A 24938-nucleotide genomic window follows, 5' to 3' on the forward strand; every position below is an offset into this window, starting at 1 on the left:
CAGTGGACAGTGTACATGGCTGCTGGGTGAGTGTAACTACAAAGGCATGTGCACTGTTGAATTTGGGGAGGTGCAGAAAACACTATAGCCTACCTGGCTGCTGCGTGAGTGTAACCACAAGGGCATGTGCCCTGTTGAATTGGGGCGGGGTGTGTAGAAAACAACATAGCCTACCTGGCTGCTGGGTGAGTGTAACTACAAGGGCATGTGCACTGTTGAATTAGGGGGAGGGGGCAGAAAACACCATAGCCTAGCTGACTGTTGGGTGAGTGTTCTCCCCACAAGGGCATGTGCACTGTTGAATTATGGGCATATATAACACTGATCAGCAGTGACTGTGCGCAGTGTATGCATTTGTTTATTTGTTGTTCAACTATTATGCGCTTATACAATTAACAAAACACCCTGAAAGTGCACAGAGGGCAGACAGGGTGGGTAAAGGGGAAGGTAGATCATGAATTAGAGCAAGGATCAATAATTGCTACAATAGTACAACATTTAATGATAAAAAAGGTAATGGGAGACAAACCTACTATGGCTTGTGAGTCCATTGAACGTGTAAGTGTACAGGTGGAAATCAAGGTGCAACACAGTAATAGAATACCTGAGTGCAAGGCCTGGACAGGCGTGTCTCAATTTAAGCAAATTATCCTGTGCATGCATAAAAACATCAATTCCGTGCACCAATATGAAAAGCACTACATGTACCACAGTGCATCACACCAAAGTGACAAAAAGAAGCAACACACACGGTCAACAAAACCCACACCACCTGATGCACAGACAGAGAATACTTATGCATCCAAAGTCCCCACCCATATACCACCATTGCAAGCACACCAATTTGCCAGGTCCCCTGCCTGTTAGAAGTGCCCAATCACATATGCTTCGGATTGTAATTTGAAATTATTTGCTGTACATATCTATGATTTAGTGTCAAGGACATGATAATATTATTGCATTGCAACACAATAATAACACCTACATCAGTTCCATTTGTGAATTGCACTGAAAGGGTCAGAGGTCATGGTGTCTGTGAATGGTCCATATCAAAGCCACTGCACACCACACACCCACCACGCATTATCACAATGTGCATTTCTAGTACCCAAAATAGGACATATGCTGGCTAACCTGCATTCTGCATGTGCATTATTGTATATTTTAGTGAACACTATACAGCCTGTACCAACATGATATGGACAGACGTATGACATTGTATGCTTTCTGTTGCTCCCGTGCAGGTGATGCTGGTTATTGCTTGATGGCATGGCTGATGACCCCCATGAGGCAACCACGCAACCATCATGAGCATGCATACAACTGTGCCCAAATCCGTACTCGGTGTACAATTCAACAGACATTTGGACTGTTAAAGGTGAGGTTCCGCTGCCTGAGCAGATCAGCGGCAGCACTAATGCACAGCCCGGTAAAGGTGGGAAAGATAGTCCTTGCCTGTGCCATGTTGCACAACATGTGTATCAGACACAACGTCCAATTGCCCCCTGACATGGACATGCACCCACCAGAGGCAGAGGAGGATATGAGTGATGAGGAGCTGCCAATTGTACAGCGCCATGATGGCATGGATGGACATGCAGCACGAGAGGAACTTGTTCACCACTAGTTCTGATTACCTGACACATACACGCAACATTAGCCAGCTAGCGCACTGGGCACTGCACATTAATAAAATCACTCACTTACACTGAATAATCATGTTTTGTATGCCACACCAACTGTAATTTGTGATATGGAGATATATACAATGTGTAATGAATTAACTGGCTATACTATCCCTCCCCACTTCCCCTCCCCAACTATCCCTCCCCACTCCCCTCCCCAACTATCCCTCTCCACTCCCCCTCTCCAGCTATCCCTCCCCACTTCCCCTCCCCAACTATCTCTCCCCACTCCCCCTCACCAATTGACTCTAGGCAACTCCTGCCATGTTCGGCAATGTTAATTTACACAAGTCACAGACAGGCCACATATGTGTCTGTGGCCTATTTCTGTTCTCTTTTTGGGTAAGGCGTGTGGCAGTGTGTCGAGCTGGCCAGCCGCAACAAATGCCACCTTGGGCTACTCTGCACCGAACTAGCAGGTGTTGTGCTTGTCGATGATGAGGGGGGGGGGGTGCTATGGGCCGTAGGTCCAGGAAAACCTGGAGTAGCATGGCCATTGTCTCCGCTATAGACGACATAACAATGTTCCCCTTCCTTACCCTCCTTGACATCAGTACGATAGCATGTGTACAGCGAACAAGTGCACGTGTATCACGGCATCTACTGGCCTGGATGATTTTGCACCTGAGGTGCACCTCCTGAAGGTGTTTCTGCACCAGGGCTGTCAGTGCATCCTGGCATTGTTCCATTCTGCACAGCCGTCCATCCATTTCCTCACACTGGGGAAGGGTGGCTGTTGTGGGCTAATTGTGCCCATGGGGCTGAATAGCATGGGCTCATTAATGCTGTGGTTGGTGGTATCTCCCGTTTCCACAGCAGCGTTGTCAGCTGGGTCCTCTACAATACAGGCATGTGCACAGCCTTGTGGTTGCAGTGGTGGTGGCAGCACTGCTGCATCTGGGGCTGCTGGGTGGGTGCAGCTTGTGGGACCACAGGATGCAGGGCTTGTTGCACCACTGGGGCCACAGGAGGTGGGGCTTGTGGCACCACTGGGGCCACAGGAGGCTGGGCTTGTTACACTACTGGGGCATGAGGTGGGGCATGTTGCACCGCTGGGGCCTGTGGTTGCTCGATGGATGCAGCTGGGGTCGCAGTTGTGCCTTTTGAGGCTGTGGAGTCCTGGGTTGAGATGGTGGTGGTCCATTGTGTTCCTCGACGTCGACGGCTGGTGGCACTTGAAGTGCTTGGATGGGCATCTTCATTGCCAGATGATGTGCCTGAGGGAATCAGAAAGGCAGGTCGTCAGTGATGAGTGTGGATTGATAAGGCAGAGATTCATGCTTTGGCATTTTTATGACAGTGCTGTGTGAGGGAAATGGCGGGGGACATGGCATGGTGCACACATGCTTGTGACATGCATACTGTGCGGGTGGATGTGTGATGTACGTACATGGTGGGTGGTGCGCCGGAGATACTGTCGTGGTGTACTGGCAATTGCTGGGTAGGGTGTTAGGGGTGTGGCACACACGTTGTGTGATGTCGTGTTGGGGAGGGTTGTGCCATGGATGGGGTCACCGTATCCTTGTTGCCTGTAGCACTTACAGGGAGAGGTAGTGATTTGTGCTCATGGGTCGGGCTGGCTGGGATGAGGGAGTCGCATGTTTCCTTGGTGTCTGACGCTGGTCATTTGTGTGTGGTGAAGGTGCTTGGCACTGACTTTACTTTGTGCTAGGGCTAAAACAGCGGACACACACCAATGTTGCTGTTGCAGGTGGATGTGTGTCTGAGTGGCAGCAGGGGCATACTCTGTTGGTGATACAGGGTGCCTGTGCTATGTTCTATGTGTATTTGTGGTATGAGTGAGGTTTTGTAGAAGGTTTATGTCATTGTGTGTGCACAGGTTGCAGGTCTTGGGGGAAGGGGGGTCCGGCAGGGCCGTATAGGTATTGTGCACAGTGCACTTGACATATTTTGCTACTGTAGTGGGTCTAAGGTGGACAGGGAGGTTGATGTGACATTGGGGTTACGTGTACTCACCAGCCTCCTCAGAGGTCATGGCTTTGGTCTCCGCAGCACAGACCCCTTCTATTGACTCGAGGTGCAGCACACTGCTACACATCTCCTCCCAGGCAGCAGGTGGATAGGGGATGTGCTGCTGCCACCTGTGGCCATGCCCTGTCTGCATTGGGCCAACAGGAGGTTGTGCACCCTCAAGCACAGGTCATCTCACCTTTTGAGGCAGTTACACACAGTGCAGGGGGTTGTGCCAACTGCTGGGACTTTCTGGGCAACCTCCTGCGAGATGGTCTCCTTACGCAGCTGGGTCTGCCTGCGCTGGTCAGTCGCAAAATGTTCTTCAGCATGTTGGACAATGGTGTCCGCCAACATGTTGAGCTCAGCCTCACTTAAGCGTGGCTTGCACTTCTGGGTTGCACAGACTCTTGATGTCTTGTTGATGTTTGTCTTTCTGTGCTCAGGATTTTTTTGTGTAGCCTATGCTGTCAGGATTGCAATGGATTGTGTTTTACTAATGGCCGCCGGATGATTTCCTATTCTGGCGAACACTGTATTTCCAGTCACTGTAATTGCGACACCATTGTTACCGCTGAAAGTGGCTCTGGGAGCGTGTTGTCGGAATCAGAGTCACCGGCACCGAGGACGCCGGTGTTGGCATTTTTGGGGGGTTTGTTGGTACTACCGGCATGCTGGTGCCACTGTTTCTGGCATGCCGGAATGTGCGTGCACACAAACACAGAATCATCCGGAGTTTCCGGCATCACAGGTTGACGGACATGGTGGCACTGGCATGCCGGTATATGGGATTTCTTACCGGTAACCTTGTAATGTCTTTGAAAAGGACATTTTCTTAAGACAAAAGACCTTGCCAGTCTTTAGTGCCCAACAACAGACCAGGTAGGCATTTACCAGTCAATAATACTTTTTCTGTTCTTCAGCAGTTCGACAATAGTGAACTAGGCTTTTGGTGCTGTGCAGATGGTTTCAATTTGGCTTGAACGTGGCAGTCACAGTAGTCCAGGTAGCAAGCAGATGTGTCACTTTGGTTCGAAGCTATGCTTGAGCAGTGCGGATCATGAAGTTCACCAGAATAAGTTCGGCAGTCGAGGTTCACCAATGGGCAAGCTGATGGCAAGATGTGCAGGATGAGTCGTTTGATGCTGTACTCGAAAGTCGTAGTTCGAGAAGAACATCAGGGTCTCTCCGACCATTGACTAGATATACGATTAAAATGCAGGAGGTTCGATCAGGAGGCCAAGTGTTTCAAGTGTGCTGATGCTTCCATGTTCGAGACGAGGCAATGAAGCACAACAGCAGGCACTATGCTGATGACACCCAAATACTCATCCCAATCACAGGCGACTATCTAGTTGGCTCTAAAGCCCTGAATGACATTTATCAAATCATCCAAGCCTGGATGGCCCATTTTGAGCTCTGTTTTAACGACGATAAGACAGAGCTCCTCATCCTGGGCTCCCAATAACGACTGAATAAACTCGACCCTGCCTTCAAAACGTTTAACATTGACTGCAACATTATTAAAGTCTCTTCTGATACCAAAACATTAGGAATTTACCTCGATTCCACCTTATCACTTAATAGACAAACTAACGCAGTTGTATCGGCATCCGCCTATACATGTAAGCTTATTACAGCATGTTGCCTCTTCCTCACTACACAGAATTGTACTATCCTGGCCAGGACACTGGTTATGTCCAAACCGGACTACTATAATGCCTTATACCTTGGAACCAGCCAACGCAACCTGAACAAACTACAGGTTACGCAAAATAATGCAATCAGAGCTGCCCTCAACATCCCTAGATCCTCACACATCTCCGAGACAAGGAGAAGCTTACACTGGCTATCAGTGACTCAAAGAATTTCTCTGAAATCTCTTACCCTTACACACAAATGTTTGAACAATCAGGCCCCCACCTATCTCTCCTCTTGCTTCGCCCACTACACGCCTACCCGACTACTTAGATCGGCTCAAGCACATTGTCTGACCATCCCCAGATACAAATTGCAGAAAGCTGGGGGAATCAGCTTCCCTGTCCTTGCCTCCAAGCTATGGAACTCGATTCCTTTACCTATGAGATCTGAACATTCTCCCACCCTCTTCAAACAAAGAACCAAGATATGGCTAGCTACTAATGTGGCCTAAATTACCAAACTTACTTCAGGACTATCGCTCGGCACTTCAACTGCCCTCGCCTGTATGTATTCTTGCTAATTGTAGATACTGTGCACAGCTCATTGTAAATTACGCACAGCTTTACTGCGACTGTAGATATTCCTGTACATTATATTGTATACCTTGTATAACCTTATTGTATTATATGCTGCGCTAACGTTCCACTTTAAATGTAACCAGTACTGTATCATATAACCTTGTCAAGATATGCGCCCGGTTGCCCTTGGGCCTGGCTGCGCTATATAAATAAATAAAATCCAAATACAAAATCCAAATACAAATTGGCAGCGAACTGGTTCCAACATGCAGGACAGGGATATGAAGGTCAGTAATTGCCAAAGGCTGGCAGCATTACCACTGTTTGTTGCTTTTATTATTTATTGTTATTTATCTGTTTCTCCTCTGCTTCGCACTTTCCACTTCTCCCTCCTTCAATGCACTTTTCCCCTCCCCCTCTCCCATGCACTTGTGCGTTCTCAATGTCACTGGGCCTAGTAGGATCGCTGTTTTGTTCTCCCCGGTTCCCCTCCCTTGTGTTGTCACGCTCTGAAACACTTGTGTACGAGCACGATAGAAATAAAATATCAATCAATCAATCAATCAAAAAGGTAGCTCTGGATGGTCAGGGTGGTTCGATTATGGTTGCACAGACTTGAATCATGGTTCACAGCAATGCCTCGGGTCTGGCACACAATATAAATAAATAAACAAACAAATAAACTAACATTCCAGGGATCCTGGCTATCTTGGCTCCCAGGTGCTGTGAGTCCCACTACAAGGTCACAGGGGCAAGAGTAGTCTTTGTTCCCGGTCCCCCAAACATGGGTGAGGTTGGCACACACCTTCAGGGCTCCTCCAGCATGGTGAGGTCCTGGGCATCTGTGCATTTGTTTTTTATTTTTATTTTTTTATTATTTTTATTGGTTTCGAAAAACCTTTAAAAAGTGCAAAACAAGAATGCACACATCAATAAAACCTTTAAAAAGTGCAAAACAAGAATGCACACATCAATAAAACCCACACACTCCCTCCAAAACGTCAACATCTATGTTATAATTTCCGTCCATTGCACTAGATGTCCTGTTAAAGGGCAATTATTGCCACTTAGGATGTGGAATTCAGTTCAGCAAGACAGGTTTTTAAGTCTTTAAAGAACGTCGCTAGCCCAAACATGAGTTTTCGCTCTGAACCATCGAACATAGATTGCCACCAGTCATTGGCAGAGTAAGTTTGGCGCGCCCAAAAAAGAGGTCCAAACAATCTGGTTCGTAGTGAACGAAACTTCGGACAAAACAGAGTTAGATGTTTAAGCGTCTCTCTATGTGCATTTGGCTGGGGTGCTATTCAGGTTGTTGTGGCCTGGAACTTGAAGGTAACTGATGAAAGGGACAATGGGGGTGATACAGACTTAATGCCTTCTGTTTAACATTCATTCTTTCAAAGCTAGAGCAACAAAAGATGATGAATTGTGTTCAATGAAACCTTGTTTCATGTGTGCCCTCTGGTTTGGTCCCCAAATACTGACTTTTAGAGATGCCAATAGATCTCGTCCTCACAACACCTGAGCAATAATTGCTGGGGTCACCGGGCTTCGCCCTGTGGACCCCAATGCTGCCTTTAACTCATGCCTAAACTGTGCTGTCATGTTTTTCCATACCCTCCCTTGTAATGTTGTACCGTTGGTGTTTTATGGTATCATTGTCAAAGAGCTTTGGTGAAAGTACTCTATAAATAAAAATAAATACACATTTAAAAATCAAGATTGAGCACCGCCGAGGCAATGCAGAGTAGCACAAAACAGAGTGACCCCCAGCAACAATTTTGGGGTCGCTGGGATTGACTCAGAGGACCCTGATGCTGGTTTTCTTGTTTTAAAAAGAATTATACAGGATCAGGTGTAAGTGGGCGAGGGCCCGGTTACCCAGCTACAACAATTGTGGGGGTTGCAGGACCTTGACTGCTTTGGGGGGCCTTGCCCCGGTGACCAACAATGCAGCTTTTTTGTATATATAAAAAAGACAACTTCGGCGCCTGCCGCGGCAAGGCCTGGCAACCCTCCCAGCAACAATTGCGGGGGTCAGCAGGCCTTGCCCATACGTCCCCCAATGCTGCATTTAAAATAATACAGCATTGAGGCCGTCTGTGGCACTACCAAGTGACCCCCCAGCAAGAATTGCAAAGGTCAACGGGCCTTGCTCCAGCGGCTCTATAAACTTAATTTGAAAAAACAGCGTGTGGGAGGTAGGGGGAACTTCCCTTGCGCCGGGATCGTGGGGTCTTTATTTCCTAGTAGTGTGCTGGGCACTGTTGGCATATGAAAAGTGAGGGAACATGATTCCCTCACAATTCTTATTGCCAGCCGGCCCCACACCCACCATGATCCATTGGGCAGGCTGCAGAAGCCGATAAGGAACAACCTTCTTTGTCTTCTGCAGCCTGTCCCTCGCTTTTTATGATTGGCTAGCTCTCTGAAACACACAGATAGTAACTAATCATAGAAAGCAAACTGGACTTCTGCTTTCAGTGAGTATTATATAAGGTTTTCAGTCGAAAGCCGACTAGCTGGATTTTGGCTGAAATTCATCAGAATACTAACTCAAAGCCAAAATTCAGTTCACCCCTAGTTGCTGTAGTAAACTGATGCTGTAATGCTGTTTCATGCATGAAATCCTTGGCTATTGGGAAGCTGTGAACTAGAAACAATGAGCCTCATTATAAGTTTGCCGGTCCGGGAACAAGGGTGCCAGAAAGCTCACTGGCACTGTTGTTTCCGGACCGGCAAACTACAAGGCTGCCTGCCGCAGCCGCTGTGCCCAACAGGTCTGACCCTGTTGGATGCAGCAGCCACGGTAGGCAGACTTATCACGGGAGCACCAGCACCGTTGTTAACGGTGCCGGTGCTCCTGTGTCCTCACTCCCATAGGACTCTATGGGAATGGGGATTAGCAAAATTACCGGCACCTGACTTACCGGCCGCAAGACTTGTGATACCCCAGTGGCACCGAGAATTCAGGCAACAGTAATTATTTATGGGTTAACGCCAGACCCATAATGAGGCCCAGTGTGTCTATAGAACCGCAGAGGTCATTACGGGTTCCTTCGATCTCTGTACTTAACTCCGTTTGTGTGTCTGGTGAAGTTGGGTCCAGGTAAAGCTCTCCCACACAGAGAAGGGGATCAACTGAACCCCTGGGAGTGGCCTGTGACATGGCAACGTGACTATCCCCTGGCGTATATTCTGAGCCAGGTTAAGGTGACCAGGATATCCTCCACAAACTGCCCATGGCTTCAAAATCCATTGGATCGGTTTCAGACCTTGCCCCTGAGTCACCTTCCTGATGGTCCCCACAGTCAGGCGGGGTACCTCCTCACAAGCCAAATAAAATAACAATAACAATAGAACAAGCACAGTTTGTATTGATTTATACCTAATTTCCAAAATTGAAATCACGTTGAAATATGCGATTCAGTAACAGCTGGATGAACATGAGTCTCCCGCCAATTTTCTTCCTAGTCTCCTTTACTGGCATCTCATTCACCCAAATTGTAGGGTTATCCGAAAGTACATCACATGAACATTAGACAACACAATGATATCCCAGTAACTTGTTTCATATGATATTTGATTACCACCCATGGGATGTTCCTCAGAAAAATGTTTTTTTTTTAAACCGATGCTAGCCATAGGATACATACATGTTATGTTATGTTATGCTATGCTATGTTATGTTATGTTATGTTATGTTATGTTATGTTATGTTATTTGGGGCTTTTAAAGTGATTGATTGCAAAGGTATAAACTCCAAATAAAATATATACATTTGTAATCAATCAAAATGTATTTGTGCCTCATTCCCCTCAGCGAACTACCAAATAACACTTTAAAGAAGAAACTTTCATTGCTTTCCTCGCGGTGGTTTTGGCCCTATGATTGTATAGTGCTTTGTGGCTTCTGAAGCTAGGTCTGGGGTCAATAAATACAATAATAATAATAATAATAATAATAATAATAATAATAATAAAACCTGCTGCATGGGATCTGCGTGATTTATCCGCGGCTGATTTTCCTGTGATGGAAATGTTTGCATGGGAAATGTACGCATTACAAAATGTTCGTACATTTCCCATGCAAACATTTTCATTACAAATCACGCAGATTTCCTCACTCACACACTCACTCACACCTTCACTCACACCCCTAACCCCTACTTTCCTTTTCTTTAGATGCGCTGTGTCCCTGCAGCGCCGGTTCCCTTTCACTCTCGTGAGCGGACCGGCGCTGCAGGGTCCTTTTTAAAAAAATGTTTTACTTTTGCTCAGGTGAGCTGCGGGGGTGCTCCCCACATCCCCCCACTCACTATACTATAGTGAGCATTGTTTTGTTGGGGACACCCCCGCAGCCCTTGGCTTTTTCTTTTTTTTGTTCTGTAAGGGAGGTAGGGTGGTGTCCCCAGCAACCCCCACCCACTGTAGTGAGCGGAGTGTTGCGGGGGACAACCCCACCCCATACTAGGGTGAGCTGCGTGGGTGTCCCCCGCAACACCCCGCTCACTATACCATACAATATAGTGAGCGGGGTATTGCGGGGGAAACCCCCGCAGCCCCTGGCTTTGTTTTAGATTTTTTGTTCTGGCGGGGGAACAAAAAATGTACTGTAGTGAGCGGAGTGTTGCGGGGGACATCCCCCAGGCCCATACCAACCCCACCGAAACACCTAAACACATACCACAAAAAGTTCAAACTTTTGGTAGTTAGAATTTTCGTGGTGTGTGTTTTAGGTCTTTTGGTTGGGTCGGTAATTTTAACTCTGACATTTCGTCCTATTCCACTTCAAGCATATGTTAGACATTCATTCAAACTGGTCAAAATAAACATTCATGTACTAAAAGAGTAAATCATGTAATCTGGCGTACCATAAATTTATCAGTGGTCAGATTTGGGAAATCTCATGGGTTGCAATGCTGTTCAGAGGGTTTCCCAATAGCAACACAGCCCTCGACACCATCAACCACACCATTCGAGTCCACAGGATGAAACTCTCAGGCCCAATCCTGACTGGTTCCCCTCCTTCCTTAATGACAGGACACACTTTGTCTCCATGCCCCCTTTTGAATCCAACTCCACACCAGTCAGGTATGGCATATTGCAAGGTGCCTGCCTATCTCCACTCTTCTTCAACCTATATCTCGAGTCCCTTGGATAGACCCTTAACAAGGAAGACGTCAATTTCCACCAATATGCAGATGGCATGCAAATATACTTTCAAAACACACCCCTCTCACAACTTCAGGCCCTCAAACACTCGATCTCCACCATCACCATCTGGATGACTACCCACTTCCACAAGCTCAACCCTTCCAAAGCATAATACCTCCTCATCTGCCCCCCAAACCAAAGCCGAACTCACCCCTGGATCAAAGAACTCATCACGGACAACCCACACATATCCCTCCCCACACCTGTCAAATCCATAGGGTTCACCATCGCCCTACCTTTCCTTCACACACCACATAGCTGTTGTCACCAAAACATGCAACTTACAACTACACCTCCTACAAAAGCTCAAATCCATCCTTCCTCCTGATGACTTCTGCACTGCAGTCAAGCACTGTTTCTCTCCAAGCTGGACTACGGCAATGCGCTCATCACTGAACTCCGCAACATGTGGGGTACATTTACCAGCCCTAACAGAAATCCCCTTAATCACAACACCACCTTTCAACATTTCACCCAAAAACAGCTTTGTTGTGTTCTCCTTGGCACATGTGTGACGAGCTTTGAACACTGTCACCCCAGAGAATGGCTGCACTTGTTTTGCTTCAAATCAAACACAAGAAAAATGACCTGCATTCAAGACGGCATTGCAATTTGTCCTCCTTTCATTTTGAACACCACAAAGTTTTGTTCCATTAAACACAGCCCTGCTGTGTATTTCATCTGATTACCATGAAATAAGGCAACGCCTTCCAGAACAGCATTATTTTCACTGAGAAAGTACACGCAGAGCAAGAATTCTGTTTCAGTCAACAAGATTTCCTTTTGAAATAGACCAGTCCACTCAAATTACTGCAAAGGAAAGCAATAGCAATGTCCCATGTCAATTTCAAAGAAATGTTTGGCAGTATATCTCTCTGTGTCCAGAAACTGACTGTATCTGTAAAAGCCCTCCAGAAGATTAATTAACAAGAAACTGTGTGCAGCAGAAACCGCATCTGTAATTTGACATAAAAGAAAAATGAACCCACGTGTAAAACAGTGCTTTTGCAACTCAGGAGAATGCCATTTAAAAGTGAGATACAATTACAGCCTGTGCTCACACAGAAATGGGATTGAATATGTGGGTATGGGGGTTTTGCTCTAAAATGTACGTTATATTTATTCCCAAAAAGACTTGGTTTCTGTTGAAACGAAGAAAAAAAAATCTTTGAAACCAGCAGAACAGGTTCGGCCCAGGCACTTAATTCAAAGGTGCCCTGCCTCCCATGGGAAAAGAATAACCTCCACAAGTGAACCAGCCCCCATAGGCATATGAAAGGCCCAAAGTGTGGGATTTTGCGGCCTCGTCAAACTGCCCAGCATCCCTACGGAAAGGAACAAAGGACCCAAGGGGAACTAGCATTTTCACCAAGAGGTGTAATTTCCTTTGACATCCCTCCCCAGCCCCAACTGCATGGCTTCAAAGGGCGTCATGGAAACCCTTTGTTCAGACTGACCCAGGGGAAGACAATTTTGCTGTGGGGGTTTGCCACAGATGTGACTAATCCAGCCCATTGACTATAAAGAACTTTTTATATTAAGACATTTCTCCCAATGCCCTGAATAAGCAGTAATGTTATATTATGCCAGCATTTTATGTGAGTTATGGACAAACCCAAAGAGACTAAGCACATGTTCCTATCATCTGGGGAACTGGAATGGCAGGAAACATTTCTGGGTGAAGTATAAATAATACAGACATAAAACCTGGTGAAAATATGCAAAATAATAGTGGGCATATGTGTAGCCATTTGCAGAATTTTAAATATTGACAGGGTAATTCATGGAATAAATGTGCGCTGAAAAGGGTAGAACAAGCGTGAAAATTGCAGCACATGCGTGCTAAAGCCGCGCACGCAGCCGTTCATCGATTCATGGAATCCGCTGCGCTTGTAAAACCTGGGATGTTTGCCAAATCCATGGGTGGCGCACGCGGGCGCACAAGTCACTAAACGGCGTGCGCGACGCGCACAGGTAAAGCACACATCATGTAGCGCACACAAGAAAAGTGGGTGGAACACGGGGCGTAACATGCGGAATGGGGAACAACGCATGAAAATGTGGGCGTTACGGGAGAAGTACAGGAGGTAAATGCTTGCAACACCCACACGCGCGCTAACAACACATATTCATGCAATTGAACAGGGGAAAGCCGTGTGCCAAAAAAGACGCGCTAATCCGGAAACAGGTACGCCAGCAGGAAGCAGGTGTAAGCGGCCCCGCGCAGCATAAAAGTGCACGCAAACAACAAACAAGCTCATACGCTATGATGAATATACCGTTCCTCACAGCAGTGGTCGTGGGACACCGCAGAAGGAGGAGGATAGCCAGCCCCACATTTTTTTACCCAGGACTAGCCTTTTTGGGATGCCTGATGACCAGGTGTATGGGAGGTACAGGTTTCCATCACACATAATCCTAGAACTGGTCAGTGAGTGGGAGGATGACCTCACATCACCCACCCTGTGCTCCCAAGCACTGAGCCCCTTGGAAAAGGTGCTCAATGTACTGAACTTCCTGGCTACTGGGTCATTTCAGCGGACAAGTGCCATAGTTGGGGGTGTCTCACAAGCCACGCAGTCATGCTGCCTACACCAGGTGTTGGCCATCATGACTGCACGCCCCTCAGTCCGCAGGCACATATACATGCCCAGAACACCTGCAGAAAGGCAGGCTGTCGTCTAGGACTTTGACAGGGTGGCACACTTCCCCAAAGTGCTAGGTGCCAGTGATTGCACCCATGTGGCTCTACGTCCTCCCAGGGCCACTGAGCACATCTATCGAAACCGCAAGCACTGGCATTCCATTAACGTGCAGGTTGTATGTGATGCCAAGGGAATCATCACCTCAGTATATGCCAACTATCCAGGGTCCAGCCATGATAGTTTCGTATTCAGAATGTCACCCCTAAACTGGGAACTGGAAGCTGGACGGCATGGCAACACATGGCTAATTGGTGAGTATAAATGCCTCTGCACATGCATGCATGTCAGAGACTGAGAAATGTGAAAACCCCACTAATGACACCCATTATCACCTCCCCAGGGGACAGTGCCTACCCTCTGTGCACCTACATGATGACGCCAATTTGGGACCCCACCACACCACCCGAGGTACGATACAACACAGCCCATTTTGCAACCCGGGGCATAGTGGAGCGCACATTCGGAGTGCTCAAGTCACGCTTTCGCTCCCTTGACTGCTCTGGTGGGCAGCTGCTATATGCGCCCCCAGTAGTGTGCAGGATCATAGTGGCAGCATGTGTCCTGCACAACATTGCAACCCGGCAGGGCGTGCCGGTGGACATGGTGGTGCCTCCACATCCCCAACCACATGCACGGCCGCTGCGCATGGGAGGTGAAAGGGCACGTGGTGAGGCAGCCCGTACCCAGCTTGTGGCAAATTACTTCACCTAAAATCCCACCCCTGTGGAGTGCACACAGGCCTGGCACATACCAGCTGACAATCAATGATGATGACAAAAGGGACAGTCAACTGTCACAACCATACCAGCCTGAGATTGTTCACCTGAAAGTGCTACATTGTGTGCATCCCTAGCTACGTAAAGACACCCAATGCTGTGTCAGAAATACCACATCAAAATAGTGGCATGTCACCCAACCCCTCCCCATCTCAGCTACCCAACACACCATGGCATGGCATGCAATGTGAAAGCAACCAAATGAATGCACAACACATGACACAAGTGTCACAAAGCGCACTGTCCGAAATGGAAACAGGCCACAGACAATTTGCTCTCAGTAATGAACAAAAAACAACACACGTGAACAAATACTTACCAGCAAGACAAAACATCAGTACAGGATCACACAGTGACAATATATGACAGTAAAAAATTAAAGTAGTGCAAGTGTCACAACCTGACTAAGGCAGCACATCGACCCCTTCCAACTGCAGAGTGTTGCTGGTAGGCAAATGTGTCAGTGTACTGCATACAACATGAACTGCATATGCAAAGGAGACGGGCTTATGCAAAGGAGACGGGCTTGTTAAGACATGAAGAAGGTACATGTATATAAGGAAAAAGTCATGGATGTAGAACCAAATATAGATCCACCATGCAGTGGAGAATTGAACAACAATCCCCACTAGGGATGCATACACAGTTTTGACTACAGACTGCCCACACAACTTATGGGAGCCCAATGTCACTGTGTAAGTTACTGTCACTTGGTCACATCCTTTGCGAGCCCATGAAAAGGGGAAGCAGGAGGGGTGTGTGTGTCAGGAACCCAAGTTTCTAACCCAAAGAGAGGACAAGCCTGCATGTGCCCAGCTGGAATACACAGTGGATGTCTACGGGAGCCACACAAAGCAACACACTGTAAAATACAAAAAAATGTAAAAAAATCAAAAATGGCCATGTGTGGACCAGGGGTTGGGGGGAGCCCACCCAGGAGGGACGAGGTACAGGGTGCACCCCAACACCCACATGCGTGGATGTTGAGAAAATAAAAACCTCCATGGGCTCATGGCCTGCATGGCTACGCTACAGTGGGAGAACTGCCATCGATGTCATCACCCTCTGTTGCTACATCAGAAGGTGGGCGTGATATGGGAGGCAGACCACGCAAAGCCCTGGCATGCTCCTCCATGGCAGCAAGCATGCAGGTGTGAAAGGTTTGGTTCTGCAGGATGATGGTACGGAGATCCCCATGCAGCACCACACGGGTAGCACGCATTTCTGCCTGCATGGCCTCACGTGATGCCCAGATCTCCTGACGGGTTGCCTGGAGCTCAGCTGAGAGTGTGTGTGTCAGCTGCTCCAGCTGCTGTTCTGACCTTGTACTCTGGGACACCTCAAGTTCACACAGAGTATCTCTGAGGGACCTGTGTTCTAACCTTAGGGCTTCCCTGTGGGCCTGTGTCTCTGCAGATATGGCTGTGCGCAGAGTCTCCAGTCCACCCCGTCGCTCCCTGTCGGACGCCAACATGTCCTTCCTGTGTGAGTGGCAAATGGACTCTGTTGCCTGCTGCTGGAGCTCCACCTGCCTTTCAGAGGGAGAATGGAAGTGGCCACCCTATCCATGGCCTGAGCCATCATTTCACACAATGCCCCCTGTTGTGCTGCTATATTGTAGATGGAGTACTCCCACACAGAATTGCCTGGTGGCGCATGGCCACCGTGTTGGCGGGTACCACACCTGTTTGGGGCAAGGTGATGTGCACCTTGCTGTGCTGGCACTGCCTGAGGCTGCAGGACTGCATTCCTCCTTTGATCTGCTGGCCCAGGAACAGGAGCAAATATTGTGGAGTGTGACCCTGCATCCGTAATCGCCACAGGCTGTCTTTCCAACACTGAATGCCCCCTAGAGCGGTCTACCCCCGGTGCAGGTGGGTTGGACAGAACAGCAACCCTGCCAGAAACACTCACCTGCGACGGGACATATGTCTCAATGTCCGATTCAGCACCTGATTCATAAAGGTCTCCGGAGGTGTACCCAGAGACACCCGTGGACAGTATGGTCTGTAGGAGCAATGGGTTTTCACCTACCACCACCCCACGTCCTCCACTGGTGCCCGGTTGTGGCTGTGAGTGCTCCTGGCTCTGCACCATCTCCTCCTCCTCAACAGCATCAAGTGCCTCATCACCTGCAAAAACATAAAAGAAAAGTAATGAAAACAGGCATGAGCACCATAGCCCACACACATAGGCATGACGAGGCAGACATCCAGTACATAAATGACACATGTCACACATGACAATAACTCTGGCAGGCATGCACTGTCAATTAGTTGGAAGGGGAGGCAGACACTAAGGACTCCAAGATGGAAAACCAACACATGTGCTGCATGCTGGATAGCACTGGCATCACACATTAGCCTGTGAGTGGCATGGACAATCCACATACATGACACATGCCAGCACACAGATGGCACGTAGCATAGCCATGGCAGATTTGACAAGGACACCCAGATGGTAGCAAATCAGTACTGCCACCCATCCATGTGAGATGGACATCATGAAATAAAACATGCAAAATAGTGTGACAAAACATGCATGTGCTACACGCTGCAACAAAGCCAGTGTTCACTGATGCAGTGATGGCAGGCACATGGATACATCAATGGTTGGTCACTTTGACATGACAGAAGACAATTGTCATGTTCAACATTCAAACAGGGCCCCAAAATGATTGAGTAATGTGCACCTACACATGGCCTGCACACAATCAGCCACATTTGGGGCAGTACGGCACAAAAATGTGTGGTAAAAATGCTAATGATTTCATCAATCAGGCAGAATTAACAGGAAAACAGTATGAACAATGTTGTGGCAAGATGACAGTTGAAGGGCAAGTGCAGTAATCAGGTGCAAATTGTCAACTGCAATCAGAAGGGATACTGTGAAACCCAAACCCAAGGCCGGGGAATGGTTTGGAGGGACCACATGAGTGACCCATAGCAGTCATGACTACACAGCCTCACCTGGCACTCAATCAGAACACATCACCCAAGCAACATACACATGGATTGCACACACATGGATGGACACTCACCGGGCATTGCTTCAAGATCTGGTAGGTCTCCCACGCCTTGGATCTGATCCTCTGTGATGAAGGCTCCAGCAATAGATTAATGTTCAGTGAGTTGCTCCTCCTCTGGTGGAGACCCACCGCTAGTCACCAGAGTAGAGGCATGATTGGAAGCCAGCTTGTTCTTTGCTCTGCGTTTCAGGTCATTCCACTGCTGAGAGCAATCATCAGCTGTGCGCCTCACAAATCCAAGGGAACTAATGTGGTCCGTGATGGTCTGCCAGTGGGCCCTACGTTGAGCAGTCGTAGTCTTGCACCCTGCAGTCACCACCATTTCGCGGCCATGGGCCGACACGTAGCCCACAAGTGCGTCTAGTTCTGCATCATTGAAACTAGGCTTCCATGACATGCCGGAGTGGGTAGCCGTGTCCGGGGTCCCAGCCTGTACCGCAAGAGCACCCTTCTTCCTCTTGGAAGGTGGTGCGGACCCTGAGTGGCTTATGCCGCTCTGGTTGGAAGGGGCTGAAGTGCAGGTGGACTGGGCACTGAAAGTAGCCAAAGGCACGATGACCAAAGGTCTCACTGCAGGCATTGGCTGCTGGGTGATGTTGGCAGGACCAACCTCGGTGTGATGGACTTGGACGAATACTGTCCCGGCTGGGAGACTCGGAGCTGGGGTGGATTGAGCTGCAGCTGCCCCTGCAGCCTCCTCACCCTGGCTACTTGGGGCAGCAGATGACATTGCTGCCCCAGATCCACGTGGCCTGGTGACAGCAACTTTCACCGCCACACGTGGCTTTGACTTGGTGACACAGAAGTCAGCCTGGGAGTCATCCTGTGCCGGTTCGGTTGACAATATGGGCCGGGTTAACAAGGCCTGAGCTGGGATGGTGTCAGCTACATCTCCCCGACCCATTGGGGGGGGGGCATGGTTGTCCCTGATTGGTCCTCCACACACTGTCCTCTTGGGCCACCCTGCACATCCTGGCCACATCCCCTACCGCGCCCACCTCTTTGAGGTCAGCCACCTTTGCCTCCCTTACTGCTTGGTCGCCTCCCAACCATGGCACTGATGTTGTTGTGCGAATGGGAGGTGCAGTAAACAATTGTCCTGGGCAATTGGGGTGAAAGGGGTAGGGTACTAGATGGAATGCGTACCCTAGTGCTCTAGCAAGGCTGTCTGTGACCCCCTGGGGGAAGATGACGGGTCACGCAATGCTCAGGCTCCCCGAAAACAAAATTTAATGTGCATGCGACCCCTTGTAGACCACGTGCATGGAATAAAGAACCCGCACTACGCTGTGGCACCCAGAAACACAAAAATAAGCATACGCCTGGTACACGCAGGCTACAATGACCTCTGAATGGGTACGTGACACACGGGGGCAACCACAGTTGAAAAATACGTGCGCGTCTGCCTGGAAAAAGAATGTGAAAAAGACGCGCGTGTGCGCGTTGGCAACACCCCCACCAAAAGAAGAATTGAACGCTGTCTGAGTATACAGGGAGTACGAACTGGAACCGTTGTGAAGTAATCGCGTGTGAACCGACAAGAAGTACAAGAATCACCCGCTCGCTCTCCACAAAAAGCACGTACAAGAAAATGGCGTCCTACCCGTACCTTTTACCCCAGCCCACACGTGCAATGTCACTTACGCGCGTACGCGCTAAGGGCCTTTCCTCCAATTACACGCAGTGACACCTGGACGTGCAGTTTTTGCACGGGTACAATCAACATGCACCCGTGTTGAGGGAAACGCCCTTGCGCGCCACGTCACAGATGCGCTAAGGGCCTTTCCCCGAATTACACGCTGACGTGCAGTTTTTTCACGTCCCAAATCACTCCATATCAAGCTTGCCACGCAACAACACATGGAAGACCACGCTCCTGCCCAGAAGGCCATTTTCATGCCCCCAGTGCCCCGAGCACGCTCCCACCTGCCATCTGCTGCTGCCTGCCTGCCTGCTGGCCACGTGCCCTGCTGTTTGATGCCTGCACGTCAGCCATCTGCAGGGGTCCAGTTGCTGTGACCTCCCCTGCTGGAACAGAAGACTCCCGACTGGGATTCCATCGCTCCACAGCCCAGCCTCAGGACCCAGTTGCCCACCCACACCTGCCTCGGGGGTTGCCGTGTCGGACACAACACCATCTGGCACCAGTGGCAACCCCCCAGCAGAGAGGCAGAGGGCTATCAGCTTCAGTGCCAATTAATTTGGTATCCTGGTGGAGCGAGTCCTGGGGCAGTATGATGCCCTCTTTGGAAGTTTGTGCACCGACAATGAAGGATGGAAGAGGATTTGGAATGACATTGTGGCTGCCATCAATGTGGAGGGGGTGGCAGTCCGCGACATTCAACACGTCTGGAAGCGCTGGGAGGACTTCAGGTCCAGAACCCTCAACAAGGTCTGGCGCCTCTTGAAGGCAGAGGATGTTGAGGGATGCCGGGTCCGCCTAACCAACAACCAGATGATGGTCCTGGAACGTATACACCCCCTCCAGGTCCTTGAGAGGCAGACCTGTCCGGAGTCGAGCGGTAAGTGTACATGCGTACTGATTGGACGCTGTGCATGTTGAGGTGTGCCAGAAGTGTGCAAGTTGCACATATGTCTTTGTAGGCCCATGTATGGATGTGAATGTACAGGGACATGAGCCTGCCTCATGCAAGTCCTGTCATGTGTGAGAAACATCAATGGTGTATGTGTTGGAATGCATGCTGGCCGAATGCATGTGTGGGTGCACACATGTTTAAATTTCTGTGTATGTACTGTGGCATGGTTGTGGTGTAACACATGGATTCTGGGTCCACCTGCATGTTTCTGTACTATGTACAGGTGCATGTGTGTGTATTTGACAAGTGTGCAACTGTGATACACCATGGATGCATGTGTCACTGACATTTAGGAGGCTGATTGGCAGATGTGACATGGATGGCGATGATATCACTGCGACAGGTGGTGGAGATGTACAGATGCATGTATGTCTGGTGGTGTGTGTGCATGTGTTCTGTACTCCCCGTGTTGCATGTGACATAAGGCTAACCTTCGGCTGCTCATGCTGTTGTTTGTGTATCGATGGTGCTGCCTGGTGCAACATTCCTGTTCATTTGCTCATGTGTGTGAGTTGAAATGATATGTGTGTTGGGGAGTGTGATGCCGTGTGTGAAGTCTGACACTGCAACTGTCATGTGTGTATCAGACCATTGTACAGTGCCCTGATGCCTGTGTTCTATCTCTCCCTGTCTGCAGCATCAACTGATGAAGAGGGCGTAGACGGTGCTGTGGAGCAAAGCGGCAGGGATCGTACCGCCAGCCGGAGATGCAAGGCCCGGCTCCCCTCCCATGTTGTCATCTCGTTGGTTAGTGAGGAGTCTGGTGCCGCGTCCGTGGCCGCAGCTGCCGAGGGTAGGTCCAAGAGGCGGAGGTCAGAGATGGACTTCTCGGCAGCAGAAGGGGCAGCTGAGACCCCACAGGGTCTGATGGAGGAAGATGGCACAGAGTCATCCAGGTTGGTGGGTTTTTTTTTTTTAAACTTTTTTTTATTATTCAACGTGGCAGCAAAAAACACAGGCGAACAGCGCCAGGCAAGTACAGTATGAATACAAATTCACACAATTCGGGCATACAGAGGTGGCTTCACATGAAAACATAATCAATGGGCACAATTGTACCATGGGCAGGATGTCAGAGAGCTATGATAGGAGTGAGGACCCGGGCTGGTGGGGGTTGGCGGCTGGGGGAGATGCATCCGGTGTCGTTTCAAGGTTGGACATATACGACCGGAATCTGGAGTGGGTGGGCCTGGAGTGGGTGGGCTGTAGATGAGACCAGGCTTCCTCGGAGTCCGAAGCCCACGTGACCGCTCTTAGCCATTGGGCGTGTGTGGGAGGTGAGGGGCAAAGCCAGCAGAGCAGGATGGATCGCACCGCGAGGAGCATGCAGAGGCCAGCCAGTTTTTTGGAGTTCCGGGAGAGGCCTGGGAGGTCGTGGAAGAGGCATACCACCAGGGAGGGATCGATGGGGTGGTCAAGCATGGCGGACACCGTCGAGAAAACTGCCTCCCAAAACTGTGAGAGGCGGGGGCAGGACCAAATCATGTGAATGTAATCGGCAGCATCCTGACCACATCTAGGGCAGCTAGAGGGGTGATCCCTGGACATGCGGTGCAATCTGATCGGGGTGTAGTGGAACCTATGTAGTACTTTGAACTGAATAAGTTTAAAACGGGAGTTGAAAGACACCCGATGTGTGCGTTCACATAAGTGTGCCCAGCGCTCATCCGACATTTCAACACCCAGGTCTACCTCCCACGCTCGCTTCAGTTTAGTGAAATCTGGGACAGTTCTGGATTGTAGCATAGTGTATAGTCTAGATATTTTGCCTCTCGTAGGTGAGGGGAAGGTGAGTTCCTCGACGGCAGGGTCGTCCGGTGGTAATGTGGGGAACATTTGGTAATTACGCTTAAGGGTTCTACGGAGGGACGAATATTGGAGCCATACACACTTGCCCCTCCTTAAGGACAATGGGAGGTCAGGCCATTCAACAAATATACCCTGATCAAACACATCACACAGCAACTCGTAACCCGCCTCAGCCCAGCGACGAGCTACGGCCGGTGGCACCCGTGGGACCCCCGGAAGGAAGTTCCAAAGAGGGAGGTTGCCGTGAAAGGCGTAAGCAGTTCCGGTTAGCCTCCAAGTTTTCGCCAATGCCAGGGATGTGCAGGCGACCGGGTTCTGGAGTCCAGCGCCAGGGAGGCGGGTTGTATAACAAGGGAGCGAATGTCGCGGTGCAGACCGCAAGTTTCTCGAGTCTAACATGTGGGGGAGGGTTTGTTGTGTTACACCAGTAGGATGTATATTGGATTTGGGATACCAGCCAGTATTTGAGGAAATTGGGGGCACCAAAGCCCCCGTACGTCATAGGGGTAGGCAAGGTATCCAGTTTGAGACGGACCGCGCCCGAGTGCAAAGAAAGGAGTTGACTGTGCGGGTCAGTTCGCGGAAGAAGCCGCCTCCTGGCCACACGGGAATGTTGGTAAACCTGTAAAGTAGCTGGGGCAACACCATCATTTTCAGTAAACCTATTCTGCCTGCGAGGGATATCGAGAGTTTGTCCCAGACTAGAAATTTAGATGACAGGTGTGCAAGATACCTCTGGTAGTTCTCCTTGAAAGTCAGGGCTTGATGGCGCGTTACCTCTATCCCCAGATAGGTAATCGTGGACTGAGCCCAAGTGAACTCCTGGGTGTCGGGAGGGGGGAGAGTGCACTCCGTAAGTGGGAAGAGAGTGGATTTTGAGCAATTCACCTTGAGGCCCGAGATTCGGCCAAAATGAATAACGTCCTCCAGAATTGGGGGTAAATTGATGGAGGGGGAGCGTATAAACAACAGTGCGTCATCAGCATATAGGGACACTATGTCCGCCTGGCCCGCAGTACGGAGACCTCTGTGTGCATGGAATTGGCGGAGCATATCGGCGAAAGGCTCTATTACTATGGCAAAGATCAGGGGAGAGAAGGGGCAACCCTGTCTCGTCCCACTGGCAATATCGAAGAGAGGGGAGCAACGGTCTTCTGTGCGGACCCTAGCCACCGGGGCTGAGTAAAGCAGTCTGACCCAGGATAGAAAGGAGGGCCCAAATTTACAGCTCTCGAGAACTCGCCACAGATACCTCCAAGAAACTGAATCGAACGCTTTGTGCATGTCCAGTGTGGCAGCCACCGCATGTGTCTCGGGGTTTATTCTGTTAATTATATTAAAGAGACGCCTTAGGTTCAGGGAGGTAGAGCGACCTGGGATGAAGCCCCCAGATCCGGGTGGATGATAGATGGTAAAACGGGTGCCAAGCGGCGCGCCAGAGCCTTGCCGTATATTTTAACATCGCAATTTATAAGTGAGAGCGGGCGATATGAACCACACTGCGAGGGGGATTTGCCAGATTTAAGTAATACTGTGATTGTGGCCTCACGGAGAGAGGCGGGAAATACACCAGCCTCCACCGACTCCTCCCAGAGAGCAAGCAAGTGAGGGAGCAGTAGTGACTTATAGCGCTTGTAAAATTCGACTGGGATACCATCCGAGCCGGGGGCTCTCCCCGAAGACAGGGAATCCATAGCATCTGAAAGCTCCTCAAGCGTAAGTGGAGAATCAAGGGAGCCCGCGGTCTCTGGGGACAGGGTCGACAACGGGAGGGCATCAAGAAAGGAGTCGATCTCCTCCACTGACACCTCATCCGAGTTGGAGTATAGGTTTTCATAGAATGAGAAAAATACCGTGTTGATGTCCTGCGAGGAGATAGCCATGGGCTGCATTCCTGCTGCTTTTTTACACTCCTAAACTTCAAAGACCGCTCACCGGGAGCCGCGGAAAAAGCATTCACTCCGCATAATAAGTGCTGACAATACAAACACACCCATCAAACAAACAAGGTAGCATTTCCTGGATGATCAAGGCTAGGCGCGCAGACGCCCAGTGATGCATACACATCTGCGTCCAGCCACCCCAGGTCCCTTACTCTAAAGTAGACGTGCTTTGAGCCAAAGTGACGCGCCGCAAAGAACACTGCAGAGACAAAAATAAACAAATGCATATACGCGCACTATGACCGTTAAACAGTCAACTAAAAGTAAACAAATAAGAGTAATAAAGAGCTTGTAGCAACAGGAGTATAACAGATAGATAGGGAAATAAACATTAGAGGGGAAGAGATACTCCTTATGGTGACACCTTTTGGCTTGGAATGTTTCTGAGCCAGACACACACTTGCTCAGGATTGTCAGTGACCTTTACCCCATCCGGTAAAAACAGCCTAAAAACTGCTGGCTTCATCAACATAGTCTTAAAACCACGCTCTCTGGCCAGGCGCTTCGCTTCCATAAATGCCTTTCTTTTAGTTGGCACTTCCTTGGGGAAATCAGGAAAAATATGAAATTGGTTTCCTTGCCAAGTTAGAGATTCCTGCTGTCTCGCAATGTGTAGCACCCTCTCCTTCACCGAGGTTCTCACAAATTTGAGAATTATCTGTCTTGTCTTTCCTCTTCTTGCTTGCCTGCTCTATAAAATACATCCTGATCATTTGGTTGAAGATTGCTCCCAGGTAGACTTCCTTGCAGCACATCAAACGCTAGAGCAGACAGATTTGGGTCCGTTTTTTCAGGAATACCAACCAGGCAAATATTGTTACTCCTGGCCTGCATTTCCAAATTCATATTTGCTAATTGCATCCTGGACATATTCTCCTGCAACTCCTGCTACCCTCTGTAGCTTCCAGAGGCTTCTCTTTCAAGGTCAGATGTTCTACTTTCTACATCCACCATGCGAGTCTCCAGGCCACTGACTTTTCCAGATA

At 49.2% G+C, this 24938-nt stretch overlaps 1 long non-coding RNA gene across 1 annotated transcript in view; it reads left to right on the forward strand.

Moving 5' to 3' along the window:
* The first annotated feature begins 1252 nt into the window (after positions 1-1252).
* Positions 1253-24938, forward strand: part of LOC138527280 (uncharacterized) — a 258963-nt gene continuing 235277 nt past the window's right edge. Inside the window, exon 1 of the long non-coding RNA XR_011283852.1 lies at positions 1253-1378. This is a non-coding gene — a long non-coding RNA (uncharacterized lncRNA). The remainder of the gene's footprint in view (positions 1379-24938) is intronic.

The sequence above is a fragment of the Ambystoma mexicanum genome, chromosome 14, assembly GCF_040938575.1.
Source record: "Ambystoma mexicanum isolate Mex_15411 chromosome 14, UKY_AmexF1_1, whole genome shotgun sequence".
Lineage (NCBI taxonomy): Eukaryota > Metazoa > Chordata > Amphibia > Caudata > Ambystomatidae > Ambystoma > Ambystoma mexicanum.